The sequence below is a fragment of the Mesocricetus auratus genome, unplaced genomic scaffold (genome assembly GCF_017639785.1).
Source record: "Mesocricetus auratus isolate SY011 unplaced genomic scaffold, BCM_Maur_2.0 Super-Scaffold_15014, whole genome shotgun sequence".
In the NCBI taxonomy this organism is placed as follows: domain Eukaryota; kingdom Metazoa; phylum Chordata; class Mammalia; order Rodentia; family Cricetidae; genus Mesocricetus; species Mesocricetus auratus.
Window position 1 is genome coordinate 66453083 of NW_024429186.1, and position 18498 is coordinate 66471580.

The 18498-nt window shown below is 39.3% G+C and overlaps 1 long non-coding RNA gene across 3 annotated transcripts; it reads right to left on the reverse strand.

Moving 5' to 3' along the window:
- Positions 1-466: 466 nt before the first annotated feature.
- On the reverse strand, positions 467-14329 carry LOC106021625. 3 transcript variants are annotated; one of them, XR_005876350.1, is made up of 3 exons: positions 6212-14329; positions 1294-1349; positions 467-789 (listed from the first exon to the last, which is right to left on the reverse strand). It is a non-coding gene; the product is annotated as an uncharacterized LOC106021625 (long non-coding RNA). The 3 variants fall into 3 exon arrangements; XR_005876349.1 differs by lacking the exon at positions 1294-1349 and adding an exon at positions 3058-5684; XR_005876348.1 differs by lacking the exons at positions 1294-1349; positions 6212-14329 and adding an exon at positions 3058-6205.
- Between the last annotated feature and the right edge of the window lie 4169 nt (positions 14330-18498).

An 18498-nucleotide genomic window follows, 5' to 3' on the forward strand; every position in this document is an offset into this window, starting at 1 on the left:
CATATCCACTTTGGGGACAGTTTAGCACTGTGCTACATGCCCAGCCCTAGTCAATTATTTAATCACATACATCTTGGTTGGTAGAAGAAACCTCTACAAATCCCTCCTATGAAAGGAGTTGTTTCATAATCGTTCTAAGCCATGTCCCAAGCAAGAACTGTTGGTCAGGAAAGAAGAGTGCTCAGAAGGTTATACAAGCTTGCAGGCAGCATAGGAAAACAATAGTGCTACGCCCTGTGCTCCCTATGAGTGAAAGAGCTATGTCTTTAATTGTGTGTGCTACAAGAGAAAACCCCACCTTTTTTTCTCTTTTCCAACTAGTCAAAAGCAAAGAAAAGTATTGACCCAAACACGAAACCTGTATTGTCAGGAGGCAGCAAATGCAATGATAAGATGAATTCGTCCAGAGAGTTCTCCAGGTTTGAACTGATTCAGCCAAGCCTCAATTTATTCACTGAGACCAAAATTGCTTTATTCATTTATTATATTATTTTTATTTGTGAAACTAGAAGATAGGAAGATAACCAAGAATTCAGGCATGGAAGACATCTGAACAATCATACAGTTCTATGTTATTCTAGTTCTAATTGTTCTGAAACTGGGGGTACTGATGGGGATCACTTTTTATTTAGTCTGCAGAATGATGAAGCAATTTTCTCCAGGGACATGTCATGAGTCCATGGAGTGACTCTTTAAACTTGGAAATTTCTGCTTGGTGTCAGTACCCTGGCAGTTAGACACCCTCTGATGTGAAGTAGATGATCATGCCAGTCTTCCTTGTACGAAGTTCTGAAAAATAATAGTATAAGAAGAACAAGAAAATAGATGATAAGTACAGAAATGGCAAAGGTTCTTAATAAAAACAAGATTTCACAAGCAAAAAATTATTTTAAAGGTGTAATAATACTGTATTTGGAGTATATTAATTTCTCATGGAAGTAAGTTGTTTCTTTACACATAACAAACATAAGAAACTTGACTTCATAAATCTGATGATTAAATCCCTTCAATTTATTTAATCATTAAATTTAATGGGTAAGTTTCCTTAAATCTTATGTTTAATTGCACACAGGAGCTGCCCATGTTTTTCTGAAGTTATATTTATTTCACACATTTCAATATTATTTCTTATCAATTAAATTAATTCCATGAATGAAATAGTATTTGTTAAACAGAATGTAGCAATGTATCATGAGAAATAGAGAGAGAATGAATCTTAGGGAAATAAGATACAGGTTCTAAAAATTCAGTTATTCTGTTGTAAATGATCAAGTTACAGTAAACCAAACTCACCAGCTAGCCCAAGGTATCATGTGATTTTTTTCCAGTTTCTGATCATTAGAAAAAAACTGAAGAAATCATAAGAAATAAAAATGAGAAATGTATATATATTCCAAAAGAAAAAAATTAAGAAATACTTTAAGTGAGAGATAACTACTATCTGGTTGAATGAATAGGGGGAAGGCAAGAACAAAAATTTACTTGTATATCCACTACTACGTACAGATTGGGATGCCAGTCCAAATGATACACATTTAGACAACTTTTAGTTAGTGGATTTAAAAAAACACCAAAACTTAATTGTGTGTGTATAAAAAGTGAACAATAGACAATAGTTTCCTAGAACTCATAAAATAACAATAAACTTCAAAAAGTAATCTCAAACTTGACTATAATAATCCAAGAAGTGTTCTTCTCAGAGATCATCTCAGTAGCCTTATATAGTCAAATTATGAGAGAAAGGATTTGACTTCTGACTCCTAGGAACTTATCATAACAAGATTCTATTTCAGTTATGTAACTGAAATTATGACTGTGATTTTCTAAAACCAGAAAATCAAAAAGGAAGCTGAAGTAGCCATCAAACTTACTGTCTTGCTTAATTTGACGTTATTGGAAATGCTGTATTTACAGATTATTATTTCAGTGGAGTATTTGGGGTTTTTGTCCATAACAATGATATAAATTCATACACAAAGATGAAGACCCGTCCATTCAAATCCTTTTTCATTTTTCAGCATTCAAAAAGATAACTTAGATCCTGAAAGTTACCTGTCTTGTTTCATAGGTTGCACCTGTACTCCTGCTACACATCTGTGGAGCAGGGTTTCAGCCAACTGTTAATCAAGGATAACTTCCTTTCAAAGTGACTGATGAGCCAATGTTAAAGCAATTTACAAAAATAACTTTTAGAAAAGGTGATTCAAGAGATTTAGACATATCTCACCATGCTTTAAAGTTCATGTTTCATTAATAAGTAAGAAAATTTTAAATGGTCCATTACATTTTAGAAATAAAACATCTTTGGCAATATTTTCATATGGATACAAACAGTGATAATGTTCCAGATTGGCTTTTAAAGCTGTTAGGAAGCCTTAGCAATGTGAAAAAGATATAGATTAGGTAGATGCAATAAAGTGTGATTAAAGAATGCAAACACTGAAGGGTGCTGGAGAAACTCTTTTTAGAAAGAGTGTAATTAGTGTCCAATAAAAGTCCTTGGCAGATAAAATTTCTGAAGAAAAAAGGTTAATACAAACCAATATTTTATGACAAAGCTGTTTAACTTCTCTCCTTTGGTTTTCTTGTATCCTCAACATTACACTGAAGCTCCATACATAAATAATGTTTGTGAAATACTTGACTGAAAATCTAACAGACAATTGAGTGCTTTAATTGCCAGACACGGAGTGCTTAAAATGTGTTAAAATGTCTTCTTCCATTTTTGGTGTACATTTCTTTGTTGATTTATGCAATGTAGCTAATAATATGCAACCTACCCTGGTTTTAAACAAACAAATGAACTTTTTAAAAAGCTTTCTTTAAGTTGCTAAGCAACTCCAAAGACACATTTTATTAATTTAACAAATAGCATTCAAATGACAAGTCCCTAAAGATGATGTCTACCTCAGCTGCTGTTAAAAAAAGGTAGAAAATCCAAGCAGATACCCTTCTAATTCCCCCTCCCAAGGCTTCGAGGAAAATCAAAGGTGCTGCCTTCTTCTAATATGTATTTATTAGCATGCCAAATAGTATTTTTTCAATTGAAAATATTACCATAATAAAGTTTAGGTCCAAAGACTTGTAGTGGAGCTGTCCAAAATATCCCAGGCCTGAAGATCATTTAGCCTGGGTTCCACTGACAAGGTGGACAGAAGAATTTGAGATTGTAGGGGACTGACCTATGAATCATAGGGTGTTTAGTAACATACCACAACTCCACCTACAAGATGCTAGCGATGCTCCCCCCACAGTAGTTGCTATAACTAAAATTTTCTCTAGGTAAAACCAGGACTAGAGAAGGTCGATACAGTAGAACGGCAACTCATTCATGGTTGAAAATCACCTCAAACATGTAAAATACATCTTGAGCCTTGCTGGTGATGTTGACATCTCAAGATTTCTCAGCACTCATGAATACTTATCATCTCCATCACCACTGGGCACATGATAGCGATTCTAGGGTGCTGCAGGTCTCTGTGTATTCCAATGTATACCAACTGGAGTTAAGAGACTCAGTGACCATTGTAATGATAACTCTTTTTCTACCAACTTCATGTTCCAGAATTCCACCAAAACCTTATCTTGTTCATATATTCTCTGCATTAGGTCTTAAGCTAGAATGATTTAAAAGTAAGTAGCAAGGGCCTGAAGAAATGGCCCAGCAGCTAAGAAAAAAAAATTCTGCTCCTCCAGAGAACCCTTGTTAGGTTCTCAGCGCCCCTGTTGTTTGTAGGTGACTCACAGCTGCTTGTAACCCCAACTTCAGAGGGATCTGACACCTCTGGCTTCCTCGGATGCTGGCAATCACATGCACATGCCCACACGCGTGCACACATTTTTTAAGTTGTGTAAGGTACGTCTCGGTTGTGATGGTTCTGTGAGGTTTCCCACGCCTCCATCAGTCTTTAGCCTTCCTCTTCAGCCCTCACACACAGACAAGCTTGTGTGCTTCCAGTCTCAATGTGACTTATGGAAGACAAATCCATCCTCCCGATGAAAGTCTTCCTAATTGTCCTTCCTCTACCCTTTACGTAGAATACTGTGTTTCTGTTGAAAGAATGGCACAACTACAAATTAATATGAGGCAATCATTTTCTGACTGTCTCCAATATGCCAGACACCATTGCTTCGCAGCTCTTTCTATCAATTTACATTTCATTATTTATGCCCAACTAGACTGTAAGTTCCCAGAGGAGAGGAACAGGTTTTATCTGTATCCCTCTGGCACCTTTTAATAATGATGCTAATAAATATGCTTTACATTTGATTAGCAATTATAACCTTTCAAATTACTTTCATGGTTATTAGCTCATTGGTTATATAATTTCACTATTTTACAATCAATGAGAGTGGGACATAAAATTCCCTAGGGAATAGTTCATGATACTCACTCGAATGTGTATTCAATATATACAGACTGACTAAATTGAGTCTGACAAACCTAACATGGTTTGCCTTGATCGTAAAAAAAAAATGTTTATGACATTTAGAAAAAGAAAAAATTTGTAAAGGATAAGAATTGTTGAATGGTTCAGAAGACTCAGCAACAAAGAAACGAATCAGGTTTTTAAAAAGTGTTCAATTATAATAAAGTAGCAGGGGAATGTAAGAAATCTTGTAGTTTTCTACAAGGGATTAACTTCGTTTGCAAGGTCTTTACCTTTTATTAAAAAACTAAAGTTTTTTTAAGACAATAAAACGTAAAAGGATTAACTTCTATGCTCTACAAGTCACAGTAGTTACCTCATATATATGAATCAGACCACGAAAAAATATTTTCTTCAACTTTACCACCCCCCACAAGGGGGTGGAGCTCAACTAGATAAATAACACCAATCTAAAACATACGTGTTTATTTGCCTTTTAGTCGATTAGAAGGAAAAAAATTATCCAATGCCAAAGTCAGCTGACCTGAGGGGATCCAAGCCTAAGAAAGCCATGCTTTATCCAGTGACAGTGCCATTTACTGCACCACTGCTAAGTGCAGACAGACACTAGTCTAGGCCCTGGAGGGAGAGGTCCCAACCCCAGTTTCTGGTGTGACTCTGTGCCAGCGGTGCGGAAAGGGGCAAGTGGAAATGTCTGAAAAGCCAGAAATGATTTCCTTTTCATTGGGCCTTTTCTTTCGGCCCTTAGCTCCTTCTGCCTCCAAATTTAAGAAGTGAAGGCGTTTAAAGAGAAATGAAAATAAAGAGAAAGGTTAAGACATCACCAGGCAGGAGGGAGATGTCACCTAGCGTCGGAGCCATCCTTCTACCACGTGACTGGCGTGAAAGGAGAGCGGGGAGCGAACCCCCAGACCAGGGAAGGAGCTTGCTGGGGGTCCAGTGAGGGACTGCGGAGGAGGTGGGGACCCGCTAGGCGACTGGCTAGAGGGCGGGAGGTCTACAGGCCAGGGGCCTACAGCAGACTGACTCCTCTGGTCTTTGCCGGCCGCTCCTCGGTGCCGAGCCTCTCTGGGCATTTCCTTCACAGGCAACCGCCAGCCGCGCTGGCGAGCCGCGTCCGAGCTCGGGGAGATGGGACGGGGAGATGATTGGCCCGGGCAGCCGAGCGCCAACCGGCCTGGAAGCATCCCAGCTGCCGCGAGGGGAGCGCAGAGGCCGGGTCCTGCCGACGTGTCCCTGCTCTCCTTCCCGGAGCACCGCAGAGCGCAGCAGCGCCGCGCTTTTTAATCTCAACTGGGAAGAATAAGATTGTTTCCAAGGTTTTGTTTATCCAGAGAGTGGAAACGGAAAAACTCAAGTCTGTTGGCGTTTTCCCTTGCCCCGCCCTACCCCGAATTAGTTCTGAGAAGCCTGCCCAGCCCAAGAGGGGATAGAGGGAGCCGTCCTTTTCCTCTCTGCGCAACACTCTCTCCCCCGCCTGCGCGGTCTCCACACAGCCCTCACTAGGCCAGCCCAGGAGTTAACACAAAGTCCGCCGGAAAGACCTCAAGAACCCCCACAATAAGCATCATTGGAACATTGGTTTATCAAAATGGGAATAGAAAGTAGAATATATATATTATAATTATACTGCTAGTCGCAGTATAATGAAAATTCACCACCCTTTCTAGTCCTTGCCCCCCCACCCCCGCAAAGGTCTGGGGAGGAGTGTTTCCTCTTGACGCTGATGGGTCAGGACATCTCTACCTCATTGTTTATTTCTCTAAGCTCTGGTAGGTCTAAAGCTAGCAGAGATTCCAGACAAAGTTGGGCCTCCTTACCCTTTTCCTCCGTGCCATAGAAACTTTACTTTGATTCCCAAGGGCCTGAAGATCCAGAGAAGCAATAAATCCGGGGCCTGGCTGTGAACCTGTTCCCTCTAATCCTGGAAATGGAAAGCAGTCAGGGATCAGCGGCCTAACTGCGTACCCTAACTATGTAGTGGTTGTTGACAAAGGGGGGGGGGAGTGGAGGAGGAAAGTGGGAAGGAAAAACGGGACGTGTGTGTGGGGGGGGTGATGTGTTCATTTACACATTTCCTGTGCAGAACAAAAAAAGTCCCACCATCAGCAAAAGAAATCTTTTCCTCCAAAATAGCAGCCAAAGAGGGAGAATTAGAATATGCATAAAATTCCTTCATTTTCATTTGCACAGAGCATGATTTCCGGCACATTTGTATGTAAGCTGCGCGATTAACACCAACGCCTAAACAGTATTTCACTTAGTGTCTTTCCAAAGCTCACCTAAGGAAAATTACTGTATTCCTAGGACCCTATTTCGGAGCTTCCCTTTTCCTATTCTGTCTGCCAATGAGAATTCCATTGATAGGGTGAGAAGTTGGGTTTTCCTGGTCATCCTTTTGTCTTTAACTGCACTGATACACGGAACCACACTTCGCTGAAAGCTGGCTGCGGGCTGTGAAGCCAGGACTGCAAGTCACAGCCTAATGAAGAGTATGTTTTAGAAACGGGAATAAAATACAATAAACATTCGAGGATAGATAGATGTTTCCATATACTCTTGAGTCGTGAAAATCTTTCCTATTCTACTGTAGTTAGCAGTAACTAAAATGCTCGCACATAGACACCACTGAGACTCAGTTGTCTTCAAGAGTGAAAGAATTGCATAACCTCACTCACAGTAATGCTGTTCTCCACAAACATTCAGCCCACGAGTCCACTAAATCCCCACAACATAGCCCAGTTGTTTGCTTTTGCTACTAGTTCAACAGAGCTGATTGCAATCTTCCCTGAAAAAAAAATTGTGTTGAGAAAAACTGTTAGCATCATTTGTGTTCCTTTTCACGTGGACTTACTTCTGCTTGTGAAAACGTATGTTCCTTTCATTGAATAGACTGTGGATAATGGATGATATTTGTATGTATTGGCTTGCTGGCTAAAAGAGACACTTCATTACAGGAAATTCTAATTCCTCACTCCTCCATATCCCAATATAGAAAGAAAGTCTTTATTTGCTCTCAATACAAACAGGCATCTTCAGTGATTTCCTTCAGTACCTGCAGATTTCAAGTAAATCTCAATTACTTGTACTGAAATGCTAATATTTATTTGATTTTTAGTTTTCATAGAACAAATATTATTGATACATCAGCTTGACATACATGTTGTACATGAAAAAGCATATAAATATATAGTTTCTGTTGGCTAAAGATTTATTCAAATATTAGGCTACAGAAATTATTATCTTAATTAAATGGGTTTTTAAATTTCACAGGCCCAAGAGTTTCTGCATAGCTATAAATACTGGGAAATAATTGCTTTCAGCTTTTATTTACATCAAATTTCATCACTACAGAATCACTAAATGTAGTTTCTCTTGGCTGTTTTTGTCTGTATTGGCTCTGAAGGTCTCAGTCATATAAAATAAAATACAAAGGATTAGAAAATAAATTTCCCCAAAGCCATATTTTGGGAATGCATGGGACAGAATTGGGAGTCATGTTTTCAAGTGATGCTGACTTCCCTTAATTTTCTTACTGAAATAAATGGTAGTTTGTTTCTTAATAAAAGAAATAATTCAAACAAGAATCACACAAACAGAATATCTTCCTTAAAATATTATTTTGTTTACAATTAAGTTGAATATGGGATGCTCCTCTTTTGATTTTAAGTTTGGCAGAAGTATGTTTGCAGAAGATTGGGGTGAACTTAGTGAGAGCTATTCAACTCCAAGCATGAAGAAATGCTGGGGTGCCACTGAAGTATAGATCAATACCTATGTAAAGCCAGAGCCACCTCCCGCTGCAGTCTTACCAAGGTGGGTGAGAACTGAGCACACAGTTTCCAGAGCACACACTGGATACTGATAGGTACATTTTTTTTTTACCTTTTCAAGAGTGCAGGTTCTGCGTTCTGGGTCTGGGGCCACATCAGTGCAGTAAGGTTACCCACCTCTTATCCCAAACTATCTGGTTGCTAAGATCTCTCTTCATGTGGCCAGAAGTACTGAACTGACAAGGAATTTCTGACTTAGTCTCTGTTCTTCTCTCCTACAACTGCCCTTCCTTTCCTAACCAGCTTCTCTATCTTCCTCACAAAAGCAGGGAATTACACACCACCTGTTTCAGGGCTAAACATCTGCCTGACAAACCTCAAGTCTAACTCCATAACTTCTAAGTCTTATTATCTTTATTTCCCTTCCCTTTTGTGGGGGCAAAATGGGGATAGGTGTTCAGGAGGCAAGGAGAATGCTAGACTGAGAGACTTTACTACAGGTAGAGAACTACTGACAGATTCTTCCCATCTAGGCCCAGGATCTAGTAGCCATCTATCACGTATACACTTCATAGAAGCATCTCTTGTACCTGAAGAAATGGTTTTGTTTTCCTAGCTTGACTATTACCACGGAAGTCTACCACCAATAAATCCTTTCCCTTAGCCTCACTGTCTTTACATCTGTCTATTCCTATATTCACTGGAAACTGAAAACCCTGCCATTCTCAACTTCCTTAGCTTTTTAAAACAATATGGTGACTTGCCTACTAACCAGAAGCAATCTAGGCAGCAGGTGCTCCAGCTCTGTACTCAAGAAACCTTGATATGTGTACCTCTGTTCCAGTTTCCCTCCTAAGCTGGCCGCTTTAAGAATGGCATCTTGAGGAGGACATGTCTATAGCCATGATGGAGCATGAATACAAAAGTACTCAATGACATTTACAAGGGCCTTTCTACTACAGTAGACCAAGGGAGTCTTTCTTTAGAAACTTTAGTTTAGCAGGACAAGAATCATTTAGTTAATCAGCAACACATGAAACTGGAGGAATTCCCAAGTGCAGCTACGAAACACAAATTGCAGGTTAAAATAGGTTCTGTTTTCTTCCTGTTGGCCTTAAAATTATTTTAAGGTTACTTCTGCTACTGTTACTTATACTGTTATTAATAATAGTTTATTTAGCATTATTGTTGCATTTTTGTTGTTGTTTTAGCTATTATACTATTCACCAGAAGTTTAAGAAGATTAGTCAGATTAATTAGTTTATTGGTAATTTAAAGCTAAAAACTAGTAATTAAGCCAAAAACTATAAATGATCAGGATGATTCATACTGATGTAGGATTTGGAAGGGAGATAATCTAAATTTTGGATACTAAATTTTGCAGCTGTGAAATAACTAGGAGTTTGGAGTCAAGAATCTGGTAACTGGTATTTTTTAGTCACCCAGCCACTCTCTTTCCCAAATTCATCTGTGATATTTGTTAAACATTTTTTAAAAAATTGAGTATAGAACAAAGATCCCATGAATGACCCTCATGTCATCAGATTTTTCACATGGATTCTCTGTGTTCAGGACCATCCTAGCATATGAGATCTCTTCCCTGCAAATCAGCCCTTGTCATCTTTTTGCTCTCTTAAGTGGTTCTCTGAAAAGGAAGTATCATGTAAGACAAGGAGATGACTTCATTCCTCTCAGGCAAACTCTGGAACGTAAACTCAACATTGCAATTCTCTCTACAAGTTCCTGCTCTTTCAAATATAATTAATGTTTTGATAGTATAGTTCTTTAACCACACATACACACATAAAAACAGGCGCACCCTCTAGCTTTGCTGTTTGTTCATCTAAAAAAATGGATACATTCTTTCAGTGGATCCTAAGATTCTTTCAGTTGGGCAGCACACAGAGAAGATAACTACAGTCCAAATATTGTCAATTTTTGTTAAATTTCATTTGAAAACAAAGGAGATTCTGAATTGGCAGTCTGGTACAGAAGTTTGCTATGAATGAGGCAAAATCACCAAACCCCTGTTTATCTTTTGAAAAATTAATTATGGAAGCAGAATTTTAGAATCTTTATTTTATCCAGGTCAGGCCAAAATGACACATGTGTAAAAACCAGTAACTATAATAACAAAAGTATAGTGAGTTAGCTAAGAATTGCTTACTTTGTCAAGTATTTCAGCTCTCTGTTTTAGGTCAATTAGGTCACACAGTTGCTATTAGTTATAAATAAACATATGTGACATAGATGGTTGGAAAAACAGGCATATAGATATGTAGCTAACAACTTAGGGGTTAAGTGAACAAATTGGAGCTTCTTATTTATGTCTTCTTAAGTATTACACTTTTAACATTTCATTTTTCCATACTGATTGAAATGTTACAAACTGATAACTATAAAAACGGTGGGCTATGACAAGCTTGCCATCTTCAATAAAGAAATGCATAACCTTGAATCCAATACAAACATCAAACTTCATCTCCATACAACATTATGGGGTAGAGAAATTACATATGATATATGAATATATCTAAGGTATTGGCAAGGGAAAGAAATATCTTACACATATCTCTGCTCTGCTAACTTTTTATTTTGGAAGAAATGTGCCAAGAACTTTGCTTCTTAAAAACATTTTGATGCTTACTTTTTTTTCTTATTTAATATTTCAAAAAAGAACAAGTGAGTCCATGAAGGTGACTTTAAGTGGATCTTGTCAAGAATGGCAGAGAAACAAAACTGTTTTTGACTGGAGTGTGATTCTGGAGAACCTCTGATCTCTGTCTTTGTTTTAGATGGGGCCCATTAGCATTCCTTTTTATTACTTTCCTCCAAACATTCATACTGATTAATATGCAGACATTAAATATGAGATAATTTTTCAACAGAAAAGCCTTCACAGGTGTACACACTCGGTATTAGTGTGGGAATAAACTACAGTCCCGATCGTTTGCATATAGGCAACAGAAGGAAGAGTTTCTACACTATTGATCACCAAGGATGTGTGAAATATGAAGTACAAGTTCTCCCTCAGAAATCCTCATGTGTGCTTATTTCTCCCCCTTGTATCTCCTTCTTTTTGTTTTTCTTTTTCAGTTAGAAACAACTGTGATTCTCAAATGAGGTTTTGTTTGGCTCTGGCTAATATTAAAGAAGATCACACAGTTGAAAAATATTGTTATTTTTCTTTAATGGGGAAAATTGGACTCCCGCGTGTCAGATCTGTGGATTTCCGAAAGGCAGTGGGAATGGTACTGACATCATTTTGCACTTTAACAATCCGATTTGGTCAGAGTACAAGTTGTTTGTTTAACCCGACAACTCGGTGCACCCCGTCGCACACTTTGCACACTCATTAAAACGATTATTCACGACCTGTCGAGTGTTTTCGGGTTCATTCACAGGAAAGGCTCGCATCCAGAGAGCAATTCAAGTCAACACTGTCCACTACACCACGCACGTGAGGACTAGCTGGTGCATGCGTGAAAGACTAGGGGAGGAGTTCATGAGTGCATCGGCTGGTAAGTCCTGCTCAACATGGGATGCAAGGAACCTCAGCGTCCTTAGAGTGCTTACAGCATTTGGCTCCGCAACAGCCACTTCACTCCCTAGCTTCAAAGACTAGACAAGGAAAGGAAAAATGAAACAAATAAAAGTAGCTCTCTGCTGTCTTTCCCTTTCCACTTTCTGCAAAACTTTAGAACCAAGAATGGCCCACCTTCTCCCTTTGGCCCTCTTACCATGGACAACTGCTGAGGAAAAAGGAATTCCCATTCCATTTCCCAAGGACTCTTTGGTCTCAAAAGATATCTAGGACAAATTTGTTTTCTGTGTACCTTGCATTCACGAAGGGTATAACAAATGAATAAGAAAAATAAAATTTCTGTATGCTTTTGGTAGTTGTACTCCCAACTCTTAAAGAGGAAGGACTGAGAAAAGTCCTGCAGATTAAATACTAAATAGACCTCAATAAGGTAGGTCATTTTTTTTAATTCTTCAAGCAATTTTTCAATATTTTGGCATGGCAACAGAGAACCACAAATATGGATATCCTCATCCCTTACTCCTGCCTTGTACTTATCAGGAACACACTGAATCAGGTTTTCCTATTTTGTGCTGAGAGGACTCCTGGTATATACTATCCATGTGCTGCATCAGTGTAAGTGGCATGGCTATCTTCAAACCATGCAATAACACATGCACACTAATAGAATATATGTGTGTGCCATTATTTAATATATGAGAATCCATAATGGCTTCTTATGCATAAAGACCCCTGGATATTTATGAGTTAGCATGTTTAAAATAAATGTCCAACATCTATATTTAAATTATTCCTTCTTGATTTTTCATAAAAAAGCACTGCTAAAAACCTTGTGGCTAGTCTATTTTCATGAGGCTAACCCAGCCATGCCAATTGAAAAATTATATCTTATTCATGAGTTTCATTCTATTAAATCTAAGATCACTAAATAATGCTTTCTACCTTATCGAAACACATTGATGCAATGTGTGAAGAAAGGAATGGAAGCTTTCAAACAGCATGAGGTTTTAAGCAGAAGCAAGTTTCTAATTGCTAACAGGCAAGCACGAATAAACAATTTTATAACTTGCTCACACTCCCAGAATTTAAGTACACTTTTGAGGTGTACCTAAGATGGACCGGTTACATATGTTTTGCTTGCTACAATAAACTCTTTCATTAAAAGCAATGTGTGATAAAAATAAAGAGGGACCCTGGAAGATATGGAAGCAAATAGCTGAAAGCTCTGCATAAATAAACACAAATCAATGTAGCAATACATAACACTATTGATGCAGAAACGATCAATTTTAGTCTTCCAACCTGCAATCAGAGTTTGCCATGCGTAATTAACAGTATTTATTTTCAGAAAAAAATAGATAAATAAAGAAACAAGTAATACCTGCTGTCAATTTTATCTGATTCTACTTAATTGTTTCCAGAACATTTTTGATAAGGTCGGCAGAGTACCCTTTTTTTTTTTTCAGGAAAGCTTTGCCAACCTTTAAAATCACATCATTAATTATAGAAATTATCAAAGTATTATTAAATAATAAAATTACCACCTTATTCTTGTTCTGAATTTCTCAGCCTTCATCCCAGTCTCTAATTATTCATTCAGAACATTTTAATATGACAAACACAATAGTACTTCTTATTTTCAAAGTTTTCTCAGATACTTGAATACTATTGGTTTAAAAATTCTTTAGCTACCTTTTATAGTGAAGGAAAAGGGTGTTGATCTCTCAAAATCCCATGAAAGTCCTCCTCCTAAGCCTACATAAGCTTTATAGGAGAAATAAGGGGGGAAATCTGTACTATTTCAAGACTGTTTCTTATCATAAATGTAAAGTGAACATAAGTCAGACTCAAAGAGGTAGCTATACTTTAGATGCCTAGAATTTACATCTAAAATGATGTCGCAGGTTTCCCTACAGTTAAATTTTCTTTGTGAGAAATTATTAACCGCCAAGGGTGTGTATCCCTTTTTCAGGATTGGCCTTCAGACAGTAATGAGAATTGTGTTCGTATTTTTCATCTACAGAGGTGCTCATTCACATCCATGCTCAAGCACATGTTCTAAAAAGAATTTCCAATTTATAAAGCCCAAATAGCTTGAAAAAAATCCCATCCATAACATCACTGCACATAAGCCTTGAGTCTGGTTAGTCTCATAATAGTGCACAATCCGAAAAAAAAAATCCTTGACTCCTGTCATACCCATGTAGGGCCAAGAATTCAGGGGAAACCAGACCCAAAAGGAAAATATCATCAGTTATTGTTTAGGGCTAATTTAACAGATAATTTAACTTCAAACAACAATGATTAGGTCATTAAATTTCAGAGTCATGAGAAAATGAAAGAACCAACAGAGACACAATTCTCTGTAACCCCATTACAGTTTTCAGTCTTTCTCTTCAAAGGAATTAAAACAAACAAACAAACAAACAAACAAAATCGGCATATGCTGGGAGATACCATTGCCCCTTAAAGCATACAAAGAATAAAGCAATAAGAGGAGATGAAGGGGAAAAATGAAAACGAAGGTGGCTGTTTCAACTACAGGATGCTAGCAATATAGGACAATTCAATCTAGTCGAAAATGAATATCCACACTGTAGTCATTGAACATGCTCTTTCATACCCACCAGAAGTTACAAATCACTCCATGAGAGCTATATGCTCTTTGCCCCGTGTGGCTTTTCCATAATGCCAAAGACAGTTAAATGCTATAGACCACAGGCCCGGGAAAGGTGTGGGGCTTTCCAACTCTCCTGGCAGCCTCGCACACAGAATTCTGAATCACTTGTTATGATTTTAAGTAACTCCTCCGATCACCGTCTCTGGATTTTGGCCTATTTTAAGTTTTGCTTAAAGGGATGGGATGTAGCCGTGTGGAGACGTAACACCTAACATGACTGTTGTAAAAGGGAGGTGGGAACATCCCTCTGTGTCTCCGTCCAGTTCTTCCAAAAGGAAGATAATTCCTAGCAAATCTCCGTGCTTCTGCTGTAATGTGCTCCCCAGTCCGGCTTTTGTCTCTCCGACTCCAGGCTGTTACTAGCGTTCAGGAAATTCCTACCCGGAGGCTAACTCCTACCAAAAGACAGGAGGCTTGGGCAGAAATGCAGAAGCGGACTGAAGTGATAGAGGGCTATTGTAAAAATCAGTTTTACCATCCACCGGGTGAGTGCTGCTATCTGAAACTGCACCCGGCAAACAAAGACTAACAACTTCTAGGAAGCGGAGGAGCGATCAAGGGAGTCTCAGAAGCACGGGCACCCACTCGGCCTCAGCTCTTGAGGCCGGTTCCCCACGCCGCAACGGTGTCCTGGGCTAGAGCGCCCTCGCGTTGCGGCTCGCCGGCAGCGCGGCTCCCTAGGCAGGGAGACAGGGGCTGATGATCATCCCAGCCGAGGCCCACACCCACAAACCTAGCCGCCCAGCGGCCTCAGCTACTTCTGCAGTATCGGTCCACATTCCGCGGCTAGTAACCAACCCGAGACCACAACGATGGATGGCAGACCCCTGCCTCTCTACTCGGTACCCATCCCTGACTCGCCTTCCAAAGTCGGTCCGAGCCCCGAGGCACAGGGCAGACCATCGCAACACCGCAGCCGAACCTCCCGGGAGCTTCGGGAGAAGCCAGCCAGAGTCTGGCGCGCTAGCAACCACCCTGGGACAGCCAGACTCTGGAGCATATAGCGCGGGCTCCTAAGTGTGTATTAAAAATCAATTATTTGCCTGAGATTTCCAAAGCCAGGAACTGAGCTATTCCCAACAGGGACAAAGTCAAGCCCAGAACGGTGCTCATTTCCCTAGTTTTCCAAGAGACCAAGAAGTCTCCTGAACTCGACCTGGAGCAGATCCTTTTAGTCCTGCAGAGACCTTGGCTTAACCCAGGCCAAGGAGCTGGTGAGGGAGAGCCGCACCGGGTGAGGCTGGCAATACCAGCATGAAAGTAGGATCCAGGACAGAATCACACACACACACACACACACACACACACACACACACACACACACACACACAGAGAGAGAGAGAGAGAGAGAGAGAGAGAGAGAGAGAGAGAGAGAGAGAGAGAGAGAGAGAGCAGAGACAGAGTGAATTTTGATTTGATATAAAGGGCTTCATCTTGTTGCCTAATCCCCGGTTTGAACATTAAATCCCCCTCGTCCTGTGAAGCAGTCATAAAATTCAGAAATCCTATTCCTATTAAACGAATAACCTTCACTTCTGAAGCCGCTAGTCTCCCGTTGCCCTTTCCATAGAGATTTGTCATCTTTTCTTTCTCTTGTGAAATACCTAAATCCTTTTTACCTAGGCATCCACCATGATATCTGCCCACGTGGACAAAGCATGCATTCTTTCACCCGTGACTGTGGGAATCCACGCACTAGGAACAATTCCCAAGTGGGGAAGAAAGGGAACGCTTAAACTTTAAAGGGATCTAAGGGTCCACCACAGTCGCCTGTGGGGCATACTAACCACCCACCACCACGTGAGGCAAAGAGGACTTTCACTTACCGATCCCCGGGTGAGAGTGTTCACAGTTCTCAAGTCCTTCCTTCGCCTCGGCAGCCTTCAGGCAGCATCAAGCAGAACCTTGGATTGGGGCGGGGGTTGGGGGGGGACCAAGTCGGGAGGGAGGAAGACAAAACATAACACTACGTCATATATTCGCAGCCCGGAGTCCCTGGGCCTACCTTCCCAGGACAGGGTCTTCAAAAACCAACCCGATGGAGCAAGGAAAGGGGTCAATTTAGGAGTTGAGAACTAAGATTGCTTGTTTTATTACTATTGGTGGTGGCAGGGGCGGGGGGGGGGGATTCGTGGAGGAATGATAAAGCAGGACAATTGAGGTTAGAAAAAAGTGGGAAATCGGAAGCGAAAGAAAATCGAAAATGGAGCTTTCAGCGAACTGGAAGACCACCTTCTTACAGGGAGGGAGAACTCAGGCATGTTTTTTTGAAAGGGAATCTAGATGGCCCTCATTCTTTTTGTAACTCCAGGATCCGGACTTGAGTACAAGCATAAGGAGAGGGAAATGTAAAATTCAGTGTTCACCTACCCTGCTTCTTGAAAGAGCTGCGCAGATTTCCGTTTGGAGATTTCCATCTGTCTGGTAGAAACTGGAGTGGTGCTGGGAGCAGGTTATCTGCTGAAGTAGGGACTTACAGGAACCCCGCCCTCTAGGCACCGTTACACAACCTCAGCAGCCCGGTCTCAGCCAGCACTAAAACCTCTAGTGATCTTCACTTTCACCCTTTGTTAACCTAATTCTCCAGCAGACTTTCAGCCTTAAAAACAACCAACTCCATTAGCTGTCCACAAAATTAATTGGTCAAAATTGAAATTATTTCAATGCATGCAAATTCTCAGTGAGGAAGTAGAAAATACACGCTTAAAAATCATACTTTGATATAAAATTCTAACATTTGATTTGCCCATCTAAATTGGGGTAAAATATGTACCAACTTGAATGCATATTATAATCAATACACTTCAAGACAGATTTTTTTTCTCTCTATCCTGGACTGTGATTCCTGTCACAGAAGCCTCTGGAAGAGTACTTTGAGTATAAGGACACTTGCATTGAACTATTTCAGATTTACTTGATTTTCAGTTTTGCAGCTAGATGAAGAAACTCCTTCACTGACGCATTTTATATCATTCCTCTGTGTTTGTGTATTAACAATTGTGTTAACTTTCAGTTATGTCAACTAAAGTAAAATGCTAAATCTGTAATATTTTAACTTGGAGTTTCAATGTTTAAATTGTGATTGTTTTCTTTTCCAAGTTTTCAAAAAGGGCAGCCTCCATTTCATTTTAAACAATTATAAATTTGAAAGAAAATAATCTTCAAAAAGTTTTAGAACTGTTTGTCTGGAATGAACTGACTGTAACACCTAAAAGTTGGTGACAACACACAGGAAAAAACATTGTAACCAACAGTCTGAATAAGCAAAATTAAATGTACCAATGCCATACCAGATTGTTATTTTTAAAAGAGGGTATCAAGAGGGAGGGTAGGCTACATCAGGAAAATGAAATAAAAAATATTCACACATTGGGCTTGAGAAAGCCGGTACCACCTTCTCTTTCTGTAAATATATATATATATATATATACACATATATATATATTCATGTCTAGGAAACCTAATAAACAAACTTCCAATCACATCCACAACATATGCAAATTAGACATGAGCATGTGGTAAAGCACACCTCTACTCTAATACCTAGTCCCATGGATACAAAAAGGCAACTTCACTATAAGGACTTGAAAGTACAAAAGGTGCCTTTGAAATTATATTTCTCTATTTTCTAAATAAACACTTCACAAGGTCACAAGTAAGTATAGATTGTTAATTTACTATGGCCAGAGGAAAAATATACATAAAATCTTTCAGCTTTATTATGCGAGTTTGGCTTTCTTTTCAACTTTTGCAATACTGTATTTCCTCTGTGACAGTATATACTCATTCCATTAAAAAAAAAAAACCATAGCAAGCAATAAATCATCATATTCGCACCCCTTCCCTCCAGCCCAAATGCAGGACTTTCTCTGAGCTAGTTAGTCTCTCAACTGTGCTTAAGCCCACACTGGCCGCCTTCTTTTTTCTTTTTCTTCTTCTTCTTCTTCTTCTTCTTCTTCTTCTTCTTCTTCTTCTTCTTCTTCTTCTTCTACAGTAACATGTGGTACTTTTCGTGATCCACTTTAAACAACTGTTAGATTTCAAGAAAGTTATATCTAAGGTGAATCTACTTTCACATTAAGAAAATAAAAATTTTGCCTATCTTTCTCT